Below are 22,973 nucleotides of genomic sequence, written 5' to 3'. Positions count from 1 at the left end.
TATAGGTGAGAAACAATCTACACCCCACATGTAGTACATCACTGATTGCTCTCTACTGTCTGGTTATATATGACAAACAAGCTACACCCCACATGTACTACATCACTGATTGCTCTCTACTGTCTGGTTACATGTGAGAAACAAGCTACACCCCACATGTAGTACATCACTGATTGCTCTCTACTGTCTGGTTATAGGAGAGAAACAAGCTACACCGCACATATAGTACATCACTGATTACTCTCTACTGTCTGGTTATAGGTGAGAAACAATCTACACCCCACATGTAGTACATCACTGATTACTCTCTACTGTCTGGTTATAGGTGAGAAACAATCTACACCCCACATGTAGTACATCACTGATTGCTCTCTACTGTCTGGTTATATATGACAAACAAGCTACACCCCACATGTAGTACATCACTGATTGCTCTCTACTGTCTGGTTACATGTGAGAAACAAGCTACAGCCCACATGTAGTACATCACTGATTGCTCTCTACTGTCTGGTTACATGTGAGAAACAATCTACTCCCCACATGTAGTACATCACTGATTGCTCTATACTGTCTGGTTACAGGTGAGAAACAATCTACACCCCACATGTACTACATCACTGATTGCTCTCTACTGTCTGGTTATATATGACAAACAAGCTACACCCCACATGTAGTACATCACTGATTGCTCTCTACTGTCTGGTTACATGTGAGAAACAAGCTACACCCCACATGTAGTACATCACTGATTGCTCTCTACTGTCTGGTTACATGTGAGAAACAAGCTACACCCCACATGTAGTACATCACTGATTGCTGTCTACTGTCTGGTTACTTGTGAGAAACAAGCTACACCCCACATGTAGTACATCACTGATTGCTCTCACTACTGTCTGGTTATAGGTGAGAAACAAGCTACACCCCACATGTAGTACATCACTGATTACTCTCACTACTGTCTGGTTACATGTGAGAAACAATCTACTCCCCACATGTAGTACATCACTGATTACTCTCTACTGTCTGGTTATAGTTGAGAAACAATCTACACCCCACATGTAGTACATCAGTGATTACTCTCTACTGTCTGGTTATAGGTGAGAAACAAGCTACACCCCACATGTAGTACATCACTGATTACTCTCTACTGTCTGGTTATAGGTGAGAAACAATCTGCACCCCACATGTACTACATCACTGATTACTTGCTACTGTCTGGTTACATGTGAGAAACAATCTACACGCCACATGTAGTACATCACTGATTACTTGCTACTGTCTGGTTATAGGTGAGAAACAAGCTACACCCCACATGTAGTACATCACTGATTGCTTTCTACTGTCTGGTTACATGTGAGAAACAAGCTACACCCCACATGTAGTACATCACTGATTGCTGTCTACTGTCTGGTTACATGTGAGAAACAAGCAATACCCCACATGTAGTACATCACTGATTGCTCCCACTACTGTCTGGTTATTGGTGAGAAACAATCTACACCCCACATGTAGTACATCACTGATTACTCTCACTACTGTCTGGTTACATGTGAGAAACAATCTACTCCCCACATGTAGTACATCATTGATTGCTCTCTACTGTCTGGTTACATGTGAGAAACAATCTACACCCCACATGTAGTACATCACTGATTGCTCTCTACTGTCTGGTTATAGGTGAGAAACAAGCTACACCCCACATGTAGTACATCACTGATTGCTCTCTACTGTCTGGTTACATGTGAGAAACAAGCCACACCACACATGTAGTACTTCACTGATTACTCTCTACTGTCTGGTTATAGGTGAGAAACAATCTACACCCCACATGTAGTACATCACTGATTACTCTCGTCTGTCTGGTTATAGGTGAGAAACAAGCTACACCCCACATGTAGTACATCACTGATTACTCTCTACTGTCTGGTTACAGGTGAGAAACAATCTACACCCCACATGTAGTACATCTCTGATAACTCTCTACTGTCTGGTTATAGGTGAGAAACAAGCTACACCCCACATGTAGTACATCACTGATTGCTCTCTACTGTCTGGTTACAGGTGAGAAACAATCTACACCCCACATGTAGTACATCACTGATTACTCGCTACTGTCTGGTTATAGGTGAGAAACAAGCTATACCCCACATGTAGTACATCACTGATTGCTCTCTACTGTCTGGTTATTGGTGAGAAACAATCTACACCCCACATGTAGTACATCACTGATTGCTCTCTACTGTCTGGTTATAGGTGAGAAACAATCTACACCCCACATGTAGTACATCAATGATTGCTCTCTACTGTCTGGTTATAGGTGAGAAACAAGCTACACCCCACATGCAGTACATCACTGATTGCTCTCTACTATCTGGTTACATGTGAGAAACAAGCCACACCACACATGTAGTACTTCACTGATTACTCTCTACTGTCTGGTTATAGGTGAGAAACAATCTACACCCCACATGTAGTACATCACTTATTACTCGCTACTGTCTGGTTATAGGTGAGAAACAAGCTACACCCCACATGTAGTACATCACTGATTACTCTCTACTGTCTGGGTATAGGTGAGAAACAATCTACACCCCACATGTAGTACATCACTGATTGCTCTCTACTGTCTGGTTACATGTGAGAAACAATCTACACCCCACATGTAGTACATCACTGATTACTCTCACTACTGTCTGGTTACATGTGAGAAACAATCTACTCCCCACATGTAGTACATCACTGATTGCTCTCTACTGTCTGGTTACAGGTGAGAAACAATCTACACCCCACATGTAGTACATCTCTGATTACTCTCTACTGTCTGGTTATAGGTGAGAAACAAGCTACACCCCACATGTAGTACATCACTGATTGCTCTCTACTGTCTGGTTACATGTGAGAAACAATCTACACCCCACATGTAGTACATCACTGATTGCTCTCTACTGTCTGGTTATAGGTGAGAAACAAGCTACACCCCACATGTAGTACTTCACTGATTGCTCTCTACTGTCTGGTTACATGTGAGAAACAAGCTACACCCCACATGTAGTACATCACTGATTGCTCTCTACTGTCTGGTTACAGGTGAGAAACAATCTACACCCCACATATAGTACATCACTGATTGCTCTCTACTGTCTGGTTATAGGGGAGAAACAATCTACACCCCACATGTAGTACATCACTGATTGCTCTCTACTGTCTGGTTATAGGTGAGAAACAAGCTACACCCCACATGTAGTACATCACTGATTACTCTCACTACTGTCTGGTTACATGTGAGAAACAATCTACTCCCCACATGTAGTACATCACTGATTACTCTCTACTGTCTGGTTATAGTTGAGAAACAATCTACACCCCACATGTAGTACATCAGTGATTACTCTCTACTGTCTGGTTATAGGTGAGAAACAAGCTACACCCCACATGTAGTACATCACTGATTACTCTCTACTGTCTGGTTATAGGTGAGAAACAATCTGCACCCCACATGTACTACATCACTGATTACTTGCTACTGTCTGGTTACATGTGAGAAATAATCTACACGCCACATGTAGTACATCACTGATTACTTGCTACTGTCTGGTTATAGGTGAGAAACAAGCTACACCCCACATGTAGTACATCACTGATTGCTTTCTACAGTCTGGTTACATGTGAGAAACAAGCTACACCCCACATGTAGTACATCACTGATTGCTGTCTACTGTCTGGTTACATGTGAGAAACAAGCAATACCCCACATGTAGTACATCACTGATTGCTCCCACTACTGTCTGGTTATTGGTGAGAAACAATCTACTCCCCACATGTAGTACATCATTGATTGCTCTCTACTGTCTGGTTACATGTGAGAAACAATCTACACCCCACATGTAGTACATCACTGATTGCTCTCTACTGTCTGGTTATAGGTGAGAAACAAGCTACACCCCACATGTAGTACATCACTGATTGCTCTCTACTGTCTGGTTACATGTGAGAAACAAGCCACACCACACATGTAGTACTTCACTGATTACTCTCTACTGTCTGGTTATAGGTGAGAAACAATCTACACCCCACATGTAGTACATCACTGATTACTCTCGTCTGTCTGGTTATAGGTGAGAAACAAGCTACACCCCACATGTAGTACATCACTGATTACTCTCTACTGTCTGGTTACAGGTGAGAAACAATCTACACCCCACATGTAGTACATCTCTGATAACTCTCTACTGTCTGGTTATAGGTGAGAAACAAGCTACACCCCACATGTAGTACATCACTGATTGCTCTCTACTGTCTGGTTACAGGTGAGAAACAATCTACACCCCACATGTAGTACATCACTGATTACTCGCTACTGTCTGGTTATAGGTGAGAAACAAGCTATACCCCACATGTAGTACATCACTGATTGCTCTCTACTGTCTGGTTATTGGTGAGAAACAATCTACACCCCACATGTAGTACATCACTGATTGCTCTCTACTGTCTGGTTATAGGTGAGAAACAATCTACACCCCACATGTAGTACATCAATGATTGCTCTCTACTGTCTGGTTATAGGTGAGAAACAAGCTACACCCCACATGCAGTACATCACTGATTGCTCTCTACTATCTGGTTACATGTGAGAAACAAGCCACACCACACATGTAGTACTTCACTGATTACTCTCTACTGTCTGGTTATAGGTGAGAAACAATCTACACCCCACATGTAGTACATCACTTATTACTCGCTACTGTCTGGTTATAGGTGAGAAACAAGCTACACCCCACATGTAGTACATCACTGATTACTCTCTACTGTCTGGGTATAGGTGAGAAACAATCTACACCCCACATGTAGTACATCACTGATTGCTCTCTACTGTCTGGTTACATGTGAGAAACAATCTACACCCCACATGTAGTACATCACTGATTACTCTCACTACTGTCTGGTTACATGTGAGAAACAATCTACTCCCCACATGTAGTACATCACTGATTGCTCTCTACTGTCTGGTTACAGGTGAGAAACAATCTACACCCCACATGTAGTACATCTCTGATTACTCTCTAATGTCTGGTTATAGGTGAGAAACAAGCTACACCCCACATGTAGTACATCACTGATTGCTCTCTACTGTCTGGTTACATGTGAGAAACAATCTACACCCCACATGTAGTACATCACTGATTGCTCTCTACTGTCTGGTTATAGGTGAGAAACAAGCTACACCCCACATGTAGTACTTCACTGATTGCTCTCTACTGTCTGGTTACATGTGAGAAACAAGCTACACCCCACATGTAGTACATCACTGATTGCTCTCTACTGTCTGGTTACAGGTGAGAAACAATCTACACCCCACATATAGTACATCACTGATTGCTCTCTACTGTCTGGTTATAGGGGAGAAACAATCTACACCCCACATGTAGTACATCACTGATTGCTCTCTACTGTCTGGTTATATATGACAAACAAGCTACACTCCACATGTAGTACATCACTGATTACTCTCACTACTGTCTGGTTACATGTGAGAAACAATCTACTCCCCACATGTAGTACATCACTGATTGCTCTCTACTGTCTGGTTACAGGTGAGAAACAATCTACACCCCACATGTAGTACATCACTGATTACTCTCTACTGTCTGGTTATAGGTGAGAAACAATCTACACCCCACATGTAGTACATCACTGATTACTCTCTACTGTCTGGTTATAGGTGAGAAACAATCTACACCCCACATGTAGTACATCACTGATTGCTCTCGCTACTGTCTGGATATAGGTGAGAAACAAGCTACACCCCACATGTAGTACATCACTGATTACTCTCTACTGTCTGGTTACATGTGAGAAACAGTCTACACCCCACATGTAGTACATCACTGATTACTCGCTACTGTCTGGTTATAGGTGAGAAACAAGCTACACCCCACATGTAGTACATCACTGTTTACTCTCTACTGTCTGGTTATAGGTGAGAAACAATCTACACCCCATATGTATTACATCACTGATTGCTCTCTACTGTCTGGTTATAGGTGAGAAACAATCTACACCCCACATGTAGTACATCACTGATTACTCTCTACTGTCTGGTTATAGGTGAGAAACAATCTACACCCCACATGTAGTACATCACTGATGGCTCTCTACTGTCTGGTTACAGGTGAGAAACAATCTACACCCAACATGTAGTACATCACTGATTGCTCTCTACTGTCTGGTTATAGGTGAGAAACAAGCTACACCCCACATGTAGTACATCACTGATTGCTCTCTACTGTCTGGTTACAGGTGAGAAACAAGCTACACCCCACATGTAGTACATCGCTGATTGCTGTCTACTGTCTGGTTACATGTGAGAAACAAGCTACACCCCACATGTAGTACATCACTGATTGCTCTCTACTGTCTGGTTACATGTGAGAAACAATCTACACCCCACATGTAGTACATCACTGATTACTCTCACTACTGTCTGGTTACATGTGAGAAACAATCTACTCCCCACATGTAGTACATCACTGATTGCTCTCTACTGTCTGGTTACAGGTGAGAAACAATCTACACCCCACATGTAGTACATCTCTGATTACTCTCTACTGTCTGGTTATAGGTGAGAAACAAGCTACACCCCACATGTAGTACATCACTGATTGCTCTCTACTGTCTGGTTACATGTGAGAAATAATCTACACCCCACATGTAGTACATCACTGATTACTCGCTACTGTCTGGTTATAGGTGAGAAACAAGCTACACCCCACATGTAGTACATCACTGATTGCTCTCTACTGTCTGGTTATAGGTGAGAAACAATCTACACCCCACATGTAGTACATGACTGATTACTCTCTACTGTCTGGTTATAGGTGAGAAACAATCTACACCCCACATGTAGTACATCACTGATTACTCTCTACTGTCTGGTTATAGGTGAGAAACAATCTACACCCAACATGTAGTACATCACTGATTGCTCTCGCTACTGTCTGGATATAGGTGAGAAACAAGCTACACCCCACATGTAGTACATCACTGATTACTCTCTACTGTCTGGTTACATGTGAGAAACAATCTACACCCCACATGTAGTACATCACTGATTACTCGCTACTGTCTGGTTATAGGTGAGAAACAACTACACCCCACATGTAGTACATCACTGATTACTCTCTACTGTCTGGTTATAGGTGAGAAACAATCTACACCCCACATGTAGTACATCACTGATTGCTCTCTACTGTCTGGTTATAGATGAGAAACAATCTACACCCCACATGTAGTACATCACTGATTACTCTCTACTGTCTAGTTATAGGTGAGAAACAATCTACACCCCACATGTAGTACATCACTGATTGCTCTCTACTGTCTGGTTATATATGACAAACAAGCTACACCCCACATGTAGTACATCACTGATTGCTCTCTACTGTCTGGTTACATGTGAGAAACAATCTACACCCCACATGTAGTACATCACTGATTGCTCTCTACTGTCTGGTTACATGTGAGAAACAATCTACACCCCACATATAGTACATCACTGATTGCTCTCTACTGTCTGGTTATAGGTGAGAAACAAGCTACACCCCACATATAGTACATCACTGATTACTCTCTACTGTCTGGTTATTGGTGAGAAACAATCTACACCCCACATGTAGTACATCACTGATTGCTCTCTACTGTCTGGTTATAGGTGAGAAACAATCTACACCCCACATGTAGTACATCAATGATTGCTCTCTACTGTCTGGTTACATGTGAGAAACAATCTACACCCCACATGTAGTACATCACTGATTACTCGCTACTGTCTGGTTATAGGTGAGAAACAAGCTACACCCCACATGTAGTACATCACTGATTGCTCTCTACTGTCTGGTTATAGGTGAGAAACAATCTACACCCCACATGTAGTACATGACTGATTACTCTCTACTGTCTGGTTATAGGTGAGAAACAATCTACACCCCACATGTAGTACATCACTGATTACTCGCTACTGTCTGGTTATAGGTGAGAAACAAGCTACACCCCACATGTAGTACATCACTGATTACTCTCTACTGTCTGGTTATAGGTGAGAAACAATCTACACCCCACATGTAGTACATCACTGATTGCTCTCTACTGTCTGGTTATAGGTGAGAAACAATCTACACCCCACATGTAGTACATCACTGATTACTCTCTACTGTCTGGTTATAGGTGAGAAACAATCTACACCCCACATGTAGTACATCACTGATTGCTCTCTACTGTCTGGTTATATATGAAAAACAAGCTACACCCCACATGTAGTACATCACTGATTGCTCTCTACTGTCTGGTTACATGTGAGAAACAAGCTACACCCCACATGTAGTACATCACTGATTGCTCTCTACTGTCTGGTTACATGTGAGAAACAATCTACACCCCACATATAGTACATCACTGATTGCTCTCTACTGTCTGGTTATAGGTGAGAAACAAGCTACACCCCACATGTAGTACATCACTGATTGCTCTCTACTGTCTGGTTACATGTGAGAAACAAGCTACACCCCACATGTAGTACATCACTGATTGCTCTCTACTGTCTGGTTACAGGTGAGAAACAATCTACACCCCACATATAGTACATCACTGATTGCTCTCTACTGTCTGGTTATAGGTGAGAAACAAGCTACACCCCACATGTAGTACATCACTGATTGCTCTCTACTGTCTGGTTACAGGTGAGAATCAAGCTACACCCCACATGTAGTACATCACTGATTGCTGTCTACTGTCTGGTTACATGTGAGAAACAAGCTACACCCCACATGTAGTACATCACTGATTGCTCTCACTACTGTCTGGTTATAGGTGAGAAACAAGCTACACCCCACATGTAGTACATCACTGATTACTCTCACTACTGTCTGGTTACATGTGAGAAACAATCTTCTCCCCACATGTAGTACATCACTGATTGCTCTCTACTGTCTGGTTATAGGTGAGAAACAATCTACGCCCCACATGTAGTACATCACTGATTACTCTCTACTGTCTGGTTATAGGTGAGAAACAAGCTACACCCCACATGTAGTACATCACTGATTACTCTCTACTGTCTGGTTATAGGTGAGAATCAATCTACACCCCACATGTAGTACATCACTGATTACTTGCTACTGTCTGGTTACATGTGAGAAGCAATCTACACGCCACATGTAGTACATCACTGATTGCTCTCTACTGTCTGGTTAAATGTGAGAAACAATCCACACCCCACATGTAGTACATCACTGATTGCTCTCTACTGTCTGGTTATAGGTGAGAAACAAGCTACACCCCACATGTAGTACATCACTGATTGCTTTCTACTGTCTGGTTACATGTGAGAAACAAGCTACACCCCACATGTAGTACATCACTGATTGCTGTCTACTGTCTGGTTACATGTGAGAAACAAGCAACACCCCACATGTAGTACATCACTGATTGCTCCCACTACTGTCTGGTTATTGGTGAGAAACAATCTACACCCCACACGTAGTACATCACTGATTACTCTCACTACTGTCTGGTTACATGTGAGAAACAATCTACTCCCCACATGTAGTACATCACTGATTGCTCTCTACTGTCTGGTTACATGTGAGAAACAATCTACACCCCACATGTAGTACATCACTGATTGCTCTCTACTGTCTGGCTACATGTGAGAAACAAGCCACACCACACATGTAGTACTTCACTGATTACTCTCTACTGTCTGGTTATAGGTGAGAAACAATCTACACCCCACATGTAGTACATCACTGATTACTCTCTTCTGTCTGGTTATAGGTGAGAAACAAGCTACACCCCACATGTAGTACATCACTGATTACTCTCTACTGTCTGGTTACAGGTGAGAAACAATCTACACCCCACATGTAGTACATCTCTGATTACTCTCTACTGTCTGGTTATAGGTGAGAAACAAGCTACACCCAACATGTAGTACATCACTGATTGCTCTCTACTGTCTGGTTACATGTGAGAAACAATCTACACGCCACATGTAGTACATCACTGATTACTCGCTACTGTCTGGTTATAGGTGAGAAACAAGCTACACCCCACATGTAGTACATCACTGATTGCTCTCTACTGTCTGGTTATAGGTGAGAAACAATCTACACCCCACATGTAGTACATGACTGATTACTCTCTACTGTCTGGTTATAGGAGAGAAACAATCTACACCCCACATGTAGTACATCACTGATTACTCTCTACTGTCTGGTTATTGGTGAGAAACAATCTACACCCCACATGTAGTACATCACTGATTGCTCTCGCTACTGTCTGGATATAGGTGAGAAACAATCTACTCCCCACATGTAGTACATCACTGATTGCTCTCTACTGTCTGGTTACATGTGAGAAACAATCTACACCCCACATGTAGTACATCACTGATTGCTCTCTACTGTCTGGTTATAGATGATAAACAAGCTACACCCCACATGTAGTACATCACTGATTGCTCTCTACTGTCTGGTTACATGTGAGAAACAAGCCACACCACACATGTAGTACTTCACTGATTACTCTCTACTGTCTGGTTATAGGTGAGAAACAATCTACACCCCACATGTAGTACATCACTGATTACTCTCGTCTGTCTGGTTATAGGTGAGAAACAAGCTACACCCCACATGTAGTACACCACTGATTACTCTCTACTGTCTGGTTACATGTGAGAAACAATCTACACCCCACATGTAGTACATCACTGATTACTCGCTACTGTCTGGTTATTGGTGAGAAACAAGCTACACCCCACATGTAGTACATCACTGATTACTCTCTACTGTCTGGTTATAGGGGAGAAACAATCTACACCCCACATGTAGTACATCACTGATTGCTCTCTACTGTCTGGTTACATGTGAGAAACAATCTACACCCCACATGTAGTACATCACTGATTGCTCTCTACTGTCTGGTTATAGGTGAGAAACAAGCTACACCCCACATGTAGTACATCACTGATTGCTCTCTACTGTCTGGTTACAGGTGAGAATCAAGCTACACCCCACATGTAGTACATCACTGATTGCTGTCTACTGTCTGGTTACATGTGAGAAACAAGCTACACCCCACATGTAGTACATCACTGATTGCTCTCACTACTGTCTGGTTATAGGTGAGAAACAAGCTACACCCCACATGTAGTACATCACTGATTACTCTCACTACTGTCTGGTTACATGTGAGAAACAATCTACTCCCCACATGTAGTACATCACTGATTGCTCTCTACTGTCTGGTTATAGGTGAGAAACAATCTACGCCCCACATGTAGTACATCACTGATTACTCTCTACTGTCTGGTTATAGGTGAGAAACAAGCTACACCCCACATGTAGTACATCACTGATTACTCTCTACTGTCTGGTTATAGGTGAGAATCAATCTACACCCCACATGTAGTACATCACTGATTACTTGCTACTGTCTGGTTACATGTGAGAAGCAATCTACACGCCACATGTAGTACATCACTGATTGCTCTCTACTGTCTGGTTACATGTGAGAAACAATCCACACCCCACATGTAGTACATCACTGATTGCTCTCTACTGTCTGGTTATAGGTGAGAAACAAGCTACACCCCACATGTAGTACATCACTGATTGCTTTCTACTGTCTGGTTACATGTGAGAAACAAGCTACACCCCACATGTAGTACATCACTGATTGCTGTCTACTGTCTGGTTACATGTGAGAAACAAGCAACACCCCACATGTAGTACATCACTGATTGCTCCCACTACTGTCTGGTTATTGGTGAGAAACAATCTACACCCCACACGTAGTACATCACTGATTACTCTCACTACTGTCTGGTTACATGTGAGAAACAATCTACTCCCCACATGTAGTACATCACTGATTGCTCTCTACTGTCTGGTTACATGTGAGAAACAATCTACACCCCACATGTAGTACATCACTGATTGCTCTCTACTGTCTGGCTACATGTGAGAAACAAGCCACACCACACATGTAGTACTTCACTGATTACTCTCTACTGTCTGGTTATAGGTGAGAAACAATCTACACCCCACATGTAGTACATCACTGATTACTCTCTTCTGTCTGGTTATAGGTGAGAAACAAGCTACACCCCACATGTAGTACATCACTGATTACTCTCTACTGTCTGGTTACAGGTGAGAAACAATCTACACCCCACATGTAGTACATCTCTGATTACTCTCTACTGTCTGGTTATAGGTGAGAAACAAGCTACACCCCACATGTAGTACATCACTGATTGCTCTCTACTGTCTGGTTACATGTGAGAAACAATCTACACGCCACATGTAGTACATCACTGATTACTCGCTACTGTCTGGTTATAGGTGAGAAACAAGCTACACCCCACATGTAGTACATGACTGATTACTCTCTACTGTCTGGTTATAGGAGAGAAACAATCTACACCCCACATGTAGTACATCACTGATTACTCTCTACTGTCTGGTTATTGGTGAGAAACAATCTACACCCCACATGTAGTACATCACTGATTGCTCTCGCTACTGTCTGGATATAGGTGAGAAACAATCTACTCCCCACATGTAGTACATCACTGATTGCTCTCTACTGTCTGGTTACATGTGAGAAACAAGCAACACCCCACATGTAGTACATCACTGATTGCTCCCACTACTGTCTGGTTATTGGTGAGAAACAATCTACACCCCACACGTAGTACATCACTGATTACTCTCACTACTGTCTGGTTACATGTGAGAAACAATCTACTCCCCACATGTAGTACATCACTGATTGCTCTCTACTGTCTGGTTACATGTGAGAAACAATCTACACCCCACATGTAGTACATCACTGATTGCTCTCTACTGTCTGGCTACATGTGAGAAACAAGCCACACCACACATGTAGTACTTCACTGATTACTCTCTACTGTCTGGTTATAGGTGAGAAACAATCTACACCCCACATGTAGTACATCACTGATTACTCTCTTCTGTCTGGTTATAGGTGAGAAACAAGCTACACCCCACATGTAGTACATCACTGATTACTCTCTACTGTCTGGTTACAGGTGAGAAACAATCTACACCCCACATGTAGTACATCTCTGATTACTCTCTACTGTCTGGTTATAGGTGAGAAACAAGCTACACCCAACATGTAGTACATCACTGATTGCTCTCTACTGTCTGGTTACATGTGAGAAACAATCTACACGCCACATGTAGTACATCACTGATTACTCGCTACTGTCTGGTTATAGGTGAGAAACAAGCTACACCCCACATGTAGTACATCACTGATTGCTCTCTACTGTCTGGTTATAGGTGAGAAACAATCTACACCCCACATGTAGTACATGACTGATTACTCTCTACTGTCTGGTTATAGGAGAGAAACAATCTACACCCCACATGTAGTACATCACTGATTACTCTCTACTGTCTGGTTATTGGTGAGAAACAATCTACACCCCACATGTAGTACATCACTGATTGCTCTCGCTACTGTCTGGATATAGGTGAGAAACAATCTACTCCCCACATGTAGTACATCACTGATTGCTCTCTACTGTCTGGTTACATGTGAGAAACAATCTACACCCCACATGTAGTACATCACTGATTGCTCTCTACTGTCTGGTTATAGATGAGAAACAAGCTACACCCCACATGTAGTACATCACTGATTGCTCTCTACTGTCTGGTTACATGTGAGAAACAAGCCACACCACACATGTAGTACTTCACTGATTACTCTCTACTGTCTGGTTATAGGTGAGAAACAATCTACACCCCACATGTAGTACATCACTGATTACTCTCGTCTGTCTGGTTATAGGTGAGAAACAAGCTACACCCCACATGTAGTACATCACTGATTACTCTCTACTGTCTGGTTACATGTGAGAAACAATCTACACCCCACATGTAGTACATCACTGATTACTCGCTACTGTCTGGTTATTGGTGAGAAACAAGCTACACCCCACATGTAGTACATCACTGATTACTCTCTACTGTCTGGTTATAGGGGAGAAACAATCTACACCCCACATGTAGTACATCACTGATTGCTCTCTACTGTCTGGTTACATGTGAGAAACAATCTACACCCCACATGTAGTACATCACTGATTGCTCTCTACTGTCTGGTTATAGGTGAGAAACAAGCTACACCCCACATGTAGTACATCACTGATTGCTCTCTACTGTCTGGTTACAGGTGAGAATCAAGCTACACCCCACATGTAGTACATCACTGATTGCTGTCTACTGTCTGGTTACATGTGAGAAACAAGCTACACCCCACATGTAGTACATCACTGATTGCTCTCACTACTGTCTGGTTATAGGTGAGAAACAAGCTACACCCCACATGTAGTACATCACTGATTACTCTCACTACTGTCTGGTTACATGTGAGAAACAATCTACTCCCCACATGTAGTACATCACTGATTGCTCTCTACTGTCTGGTTATAGGTGAGAAACAATCTACGCCCCACATGTAGTACATCACTGATTACTCTCTACTGTCTGGTTATAGGTGAGAAACAAGCTACACCCCACATGTAGTACATCACTGATTACTCTCTACTGTCTGGTTATAGGTGAGAATCAATCTACACCCCACATGTAGTACATCACTGATTACTTGCTACTGTCTGGTTACATGTGAGAAGCAATCTACACACCACATGTAGTACATCACTGATTGCTCTCTACTGTCTGGTTACATGTGAGAAACAATCCACACCCCACATGTAGTACATCACTGATTGCTCTCTACTGTCTGGTTATAGGTGAGAAACAAGCTACACCCCACATGTAGTACATCACTGATTGCTTTCTACTGTCTGGTTACATGTGAGAAACAAGCTACACCCCACATGTAGTACATCACTGATTGCTGTCTACTGTCTGGTTACATGTGAGAAACAAGCAACACCCCACATGTAGTACATCACTGATTGCTCCCACTACTGTCTGGTTATTGGTGAGAAACAATCTACACCCCACACGTAGTACATCACTGATTACTCTCACTACTGTCTGGTTACATGTGAGAAACAATCTACTCCCCACATGTAGTACATCACTGATTGCTCTCTACTGTCTGGTTACATGTGAGAAACAATCTACACCCCACATGTAGTACATCACTGATTGCTCTCTACTGTCTGGCTACATGTGAGAAACAAGCCACACCACACATGTAGTACTTCACTGATTACTCTCTACTGTGTGGTTATAGGTGAGAAACAATCTACACCCCACATGTAGTACATCACTGATTACTCTCTTCTGTCTGGTTATAGGTGAGAAACAAGCTACACCCCACATGTAGTACATCACTGATTACTCTCTACTGTCTGGTTACAGGTGAGAAACAATCTACACCCCACATGTAGTACATCTCTGATTACTCTCTACTGTCTGGTTATAGGTGAGAAACAAGCTACACCCCACATGTAGTACATCACTGATTGCTCTCTACTGTCTGGTTACATGTGAGAAACAATCTACACGCCACATGTAGTACATCACTGATTACTCGCTACTGTCTGGTTATAGGTGAGAAACAAGCTACACCCCACATGTAGTACATCACTGATTGCTCTCTACTGTCTGGTTATAGGTGAGAAACAATCTACACCCCACATGTAGTACATGACTGATTACTCTCTACTGTCTGGTTATAGGAGAGAAACAATCTACACCCCACATGTAGTACATCACTGATTACTCTCTACTGTCTGGTTATTGGTGAGAAACAATCTACACCCCACATGTAGTACATCACTGATTGCTCTCGCTACTGTCTGGATATAGGTGAGAAACAATCTACTCCCCACATGTAGTACATCACTGATTGCTCTCTACTGTCTGGTTACATGTGAGAAACAATCTACACCCCACATGTAGTACATCACTGATTGCTCTCTACTGTCTGGTTATAGATGAGAAACAAGCTACACCCCACATGTAGTACATCACTGATTGCTCTCTACTGTCTGGTTACATGTGAGAAACAAGCCACACCACACATGTAGTACTTCACTGATTACTCTCTACTGTCTGGTTATAGGTGAGAAACAATCTACACCCCACATGTAGTACATCACTGATTACTCTCGTCTGTCTGGTTATAGGTGAGAAACAAGCTACACCCCACATGTAGTACATCACTGATTACTCTCTACTGTCTGGTTACATGTGAGAAACAATCTACACCCCACATGTAGTACATCACTGATTACTCGCTACTGTCTGGTTATAGGTGAGAAACAAGCTACACCCCACATGTAGTACATCACTGATTACTCTCTACTGTCTGGTTATAGGGGAGAAACAATCTATACCCCACATGTAGTACATCACTGATTGCTCTCTACTGTCTGGTTATATATGACAAACAAGCTACACTCCACATGTAGTACATCACTGATTACTCTCACTACTGTCTGGTTACATGTGAGAAACAATCTACTCCCCACATGTAGTACATCACTGATTGCTCTCTACTGTCTGGTTACAGGTGAGAAACAATCTACACCCCACATGTAGTACATCACTGATTACTCTCTACTGTCTGGTTATAGGTGAGAAACAATCTACACCCCACATGTAGTACATCACTGATTGCTCTCGCTACTGTCTGGATATAGGTGAGAAACAAGCTACACCCCACATGTAGTACATAACTGATTACTCTCTACTGTCTGGTTACATGTGAGAAACAGTCTACACCCCACATGTAGTACATCACTGATTACTCGCTACTGTCTGGTTATAGGTGAGAAACAAGCTACACCCCACATGTAGTACATCACTGTTTACTCTCTACTGTCTGGTTATAGGTGAGAAACAATCTACACCCCATATGTAGTACATCACTGATTGCTCTCTACTGTCTGGTTATAGGTGAGAAACAATCTACACCCCACATGTAGTACATCACTGATTACTCTCTACTGTCTGGTTATAGGTGAGAAACAATCTACACCCCACATGTAGTAAATCACTGATTGCTCTCTACTGTCTGGTTACAGGTGAGAAACAATCTACACCCCACATGTAGTACATCACTGATTGCTCTCTACTGTCTGGTTATAGGTGAGAAACAAGCTACACCCCACATGTTGTACATCACTGATTGCTCTCTACTGTCTGGTTACAGGTGAGAAACAAGCTACACCCCACATGTAGTACATCGCTGATTGCTGTCTACTGTCTGGTTACATGTGAGAAACAAGCTACACCCCACATGTAGTACATCACTGATTACTCTCACTACTGTCTGGTTATATGTGAGAAACAATCTACTCCCCACATGTAGTACATCACTGATTGCTCTCTACTGTCTGGTTATAGTTGAGAAACAATCTACTCCCCACATGTAGTACATCACTGATTGCTCTCTACTGTCTGGTTACATGTGAGGAACAATCTACACCCCACATGTAGTACTTCACTGATTGCTCTCTACTGTCTGGTTATAGGTGAGAAGCAATCTACACCCCACATGTAGAACATCACTGATTACTCTCAACTGTCTGGTTATAGGTGAGAAACAAGCTACACCCCACATGTAGTACATCACTGATTACTCTCTACTGTCTGGTTATAGGTGAGAAACAATCTACACCCCACATGTATTACATCAGTGATTACTTGCTACTGTCTGGTTACATGTGAGAAACAATCTACACGCCACATGTAGTACATCACTGATTGCTCTCTACTGTCTGGTTACCTGTGAGAAACAATCCACACCCCACATGTAGTACATCACTGATTGCTCTCTACTGTCTGGTTATAGGTGAGAAACAAGCTACACCCCACATGTAGTACATCACTGATTGCTTTCTACTGTCTGGTTACATGTGAGAAACAAGCTACACCCCACATGTAGTACATCACTGATTGCTGTCTACTGTCTGGTTACATGTGAGAAACAAGCAACACCCCACATGTAGTACATCACTGATTGCTCCCACTACTGTCTGGTTATTGGTGAGAAACAATCTACACCCCACATGTAGTACATCACTGATTACTCTCACTACTGTCTGGTTACATGTGAGAAACAATCTACTCCCCACATGTAGTACATCACTGATTGCTCTCTACTGTCTGGTTACATGTGAGAAACAATCTACACCCCACATGTAGTACATCACTGATTGCTCTCTACTGTCTGGTTATAGGTGAGAAACAAGCTACACCCCACATGTAGTACATCACTGATTGCTCTCTACTGTCTGGTTACATGTGAGAAACAAGCCACACCACACATGTAGTACTTCACTGATTACTCTCTACTGTCTGGTTATAGGTGAGAAACAATCTACACCCCACATGTAGTACATCACTGATTACTCTCTTCTGTCTGGTTATAGGTGAGAAACAAGCTACACCCCACATGTAGTACATCACTGATTACTCTCTACTGTCTGGTTACAGGTGAGAAACAATCTACACCCCACATGTAGTACATCTCTGATTACTCTCTACTGTCTGGTTATAGGTGAGAAACAAGCTACACCCCACATGTAGTACATCACTGATTGCTCTCTACTGTCTGGTTACATGTGAGAAACAATCTACACCCCACATGTAGTACATCACTGATTACTCGCTACTGTCTGGTTATAGGTGAGAAACAAGCTACACCCCACATGTAGTACATCACTGATTGCTCTCTACTGTCTGGTTATAGGTGAGAAACAATCTACACCCCACATGTAGTACATGACTGATTACTCTCTACTGTCTGGTTATAGGAGAGAAACAATCTACACCCCACATGTAGTACATCACTGATTACTCTCTACTGTCTGGTTATTGGTGAGAAACAATCTACACCCCACATGTAGTACATCACTGATTGCTCTCGCTACTGTCTGGATATAGGTGAGAAACAAGCTACACCCCACATGTAGTACATCACTGATTACTCTCTACTGTCTGGTTACATGTGAGAAACAATCTACACCCCACATGTAGTACATCATTGATTACTCTCTACTGTCTGGTTATAGGTGAGAAATAATCTACACCCCACATGTAGTACATCACTGATTGCTCTCTACTGTCTGGTTAAAGGTGAGAAACAATCTACACCCCACATGTAGTACATCACTGATTACTCTCTACTGTCTGGTTATAGGTGAGAAACACTCTACACCCCACATGTAGTAAGTACATCACTGATTACTCTCTACTGTCTGGTTACATGTGAGAAACAATCTACTCCCCACATGTAGTACATCACTGATTGCTCTCTACTGTCTGGTTACAGGTGAGAAACAATCTACACCCCACATGTAGTACATCTCTGATTACTCTCTACTGTCTGGTTATAGGTGAGAAACAAGCTACACCCCACATGTAGTACATCACTGATTGCTCTCTACTGTCTGGTTACATGTGAGAAACAATCTACACCCCACATGTAGTACAACACTGATTACTCGCTACTGTCTGGTTATAGGTGAGAAACAAGCTACACCCCACATGTAGTTCATCACTGATTGCTCTCTACTGTCTGGTTATAGGTGAGAAACAATCTACACCCCACATGTAGTACATGACTGATTACTCTCTACTGTCTGGTTATAGGTGAGAAACAATCTACACCCCACATGTAGTACATCACTGATTACTCTCTACTGTCTGGTTATAGGTGAGAAACAATCTACACCCCACATGTAGTACATCACTGATTGCTCTCGCTACTGTCTGGATACAGGTGAGAAACAAGCTACACCCCACATGTAGTACATCACTGATTACTCTCTACTGTCTGGTTATATGTGAGAAACAATCTACACCCCACATGTAGTACATCACTGATTACTCGCTACTGTCTGGTTATAGGTGAGAAACAAGCTACACCCCACATGTAGTACATCACTGATTGCTTTCTACTGTCTGGTTACATGTGAGAAACAAGCTACACCCCACATGTAGTACATCACTGATTGCTGTCTACTGTCTGGTTACATGTGAGAAACAAGCAACACCCCACATGTAGTACATCACTGATTGCTCCCACTACTGTCTGGTTATTGGTGAGAAACAATCTACACCCCACATGTAGTACATCACTGATTACTCTCACTACTGTCTGGTTACATGTGAGAAACAATCTACTCCCCACATGTAGTACATCACTGATTGCTCTCTACTGTCTGGTTACATGTGAGAAACAATCTACACCCCACATGTAGTACATCACTGATTGCTCTCTACTGTCTGGTTATAGGTGAGAAACAAGCTACACCCCACATGTAGTACATCACTGATTGCTCTCTACTGTCTGGTTACAGGTGAGAAACAAGCTACACCCCACATGTAGTACATCGCTGATTGCTGTCTACTGTCTGGTTACATGTGAGAAACAAGCTACACCCCACATGTAGTACATCACTGATTGCTCTCTACTGTCTGGTTACATTTGAGAAACAAGCTACACCCCACATGTAGTACATCACTGATTGCTGTCTACTGTCTGGTTACATGTGAGAAACAAGCTACACCCCACATGTAGTACATCACTGATTACTCTCTCTACTGTCTGGTTACATGTGAGAAACAATCTACTCCCCACATGTAGTACATCGCTGATTGCTCTCTACTGTCTGGTTATAGTTGAGAAACAATCTACTCCCCACATGTAGTACATCACTGATTGCTCTCTACTGTCTGGTTACATGTGAGAAACAATCTACACCCCACATGTAGTACATCACTGATTGCTCTCTACTGTCTGGTTATAGGTGAGAAGCAATCTACACCCCACATGTAGAACATCACTGATTACTCTCTACTGTCTGGTTATAGGTGAGAAACAAGCTACACCCCACATGTAGTACATCACTGATTACTCTCTATTGTCTGGTTATAGGTGAGAATCAATCTACACCCCACATGTATTACATCAGTGATTACTTGCTACTGTCTGGTTACATGTGAGAAACAATCTACACGCCACATGTAGTACATCACTGATTGCTCTCTACTGTCTGGTTACCTGTGAGAAACAATCCACACCCCACATGTAGTACATCACTGATTGCTCTCTACTGTCTGGTTATAGGTGAGAAACAAGCTACACCCCACATGTAGTACATCACTGATTGCTTTCTACTGTCTGGTTACATGTGAGAAACAAGCTACACCCCACATGTAGTACATCACTGATTGCTGTCTACTGTCTGGTTACATGTGAGAAACAAGCAACACCCCACATGTAGTACATCACTGATTGCTCCCACTACTGTCTGGTTATTGGTGAGAAACAATCTACACCCCACATGTAGTACATCACTGATTACTCTCACTACTGTCTGGTTACATGTGAGAAACAATCTACTCCCCACATGTAGTACATCACTGATTGCTCTCTACTGTCTGGTTACATGTGAGAAACAATCTACACCCCACATGTAGTACATCACTGATTGCTCTCTACTGTCTGGTTATAGGTGAGAAACAAGCTACACCCCACATGTAGTACATCACTGATTGCTCTCTACTGTCTGGTTACATGTGAGAAACAAGCCACACCACACATGTAGTACTTCACTGATTACTCTCTACTGTCTGGTTATAGGTGAGAAACAATCTACACCCCACATGTAGTACATCACTGATTACTCTCTTCTGTCTGGTTATAGGTGAGAAACAAGCTACACCCCACATGTAGTACATCACTGATTACTCTCTACTGTCTGGTTACAGGTGAGAAACAATCTACACCCCACATGTAGTACATCTCTGATTACTCTCTACTGTCTGGTTATAGGTGAGAAACAAGCTACACCCCACATGTAGTACATCACTGATTGCTCTCTACTGTCTGGTTACATGTGAGAAACAATCTACACCCCACATGTAGTACATCACTGATTACTCGCTACTGTCTGGTTATAGGTGAGAAACAAGCTACACCCCACATGTAGTACATCACTGATTGCTCTCTACTGTCTGGTTATAGGTGAGAAACAATCTACACCCCACATGTAGTACATCACTGATTGCTCTCGCTACTGTCTGGATACAGGTGAGAAACAATCTACACCCCACATGTAGTACATCAATGATTACTCTCTACTGTCTGGTTATAGGTGAGAAACAATCTACACCCCACATGTAGTACATCACTGATTGCTCTCGCTACTGTCTGGATATAGGTGAGAAACAAGCTACACCCCACATGTAGTACATCACTGATTACTCTCTACTGTCTGGTTACATGTGAGAAACAATCTACACCCCACATGTAGTACATCATTGATTACTCTCTACTGTCTGGTTATAGGTGAGAAATAATCTACACCCCACATGTAGTACATCACTGATTGCTCTCTACTGTCTGGTTAAAGGTGAGAAACAATCTACACCCCACATGTAGTACATCACTGATTACTCTCTACTGTCTGGTTATAGGTGAGAAACAATCTACACCCCACATGTAGTAAGTACATCACTGATTACTCTCTACTGTCTGGTTATATATGACAAACAAGCTACACCCCACACGTAGTACATCACTGATTACTCTCTACTGTCTGGTTACATGTGAGAAACAATCTACACCCCACATGTAGTACATCACTGATTACTCTCACTACTGTCTGGTTACATGTGAGAAACAATCTACTCCCCACATGTAGTACATCACTGATTGCTCTCTACTGTCTGGTTACAGGTGAGAAACAATCTACACCCCACATGTAGTACATCTCTGATTACTCTCTACTGTCTGGTTATAGGTGAGAAACAAGCTACACCCCACATGTAGTACATCACTGATTGCTCTCTACTGTCTGGTTACATGTGAGAAACAATCTACACCCCACATGTAGTACAACACTGATTACTCGCTACTGTCTGGTTATAGGTGAGAAACAAGCTACACCCCAC

The 22,973-nt window shown here is 42.3% G+C and overlaps 1 protein-coding gene across 4 annotated transcripts in view; it reads left to right on the top strand.

Moving 5' to 3' along the window:
- The window catches only part of TNNI3K (TNNI3 interacting kinase), an 840,867-nt gene that overhangs the window by 242,402 nt on the left and 575,492 nt on the right, over positions 1–22,973 (top strand). The gene's annotated exons all lie outside the window — the stretch shown is intronic.

The sequence above is a fragment of the Taudactylus pleione genome, unplaced genomic scaffold (genome assembly GCF_031769625.1).
Source record: "Taudactylus pleione unplaced genomic scaffold, aTauple2 ptg000103l, whole genome shotgun sequence".
Classification (NCBI taxonomy): domain Eukaryota; kingdom Metazoa; phylum Chordata; class Amphibia; order Anura; family Myobatrachidae; genus Taudactylus; species Taudactylus pleione.
Note: the sequence above shows the minus strand (reverse complement) of the source record. Positions and strands in the feature narration are given on the sequence as shown.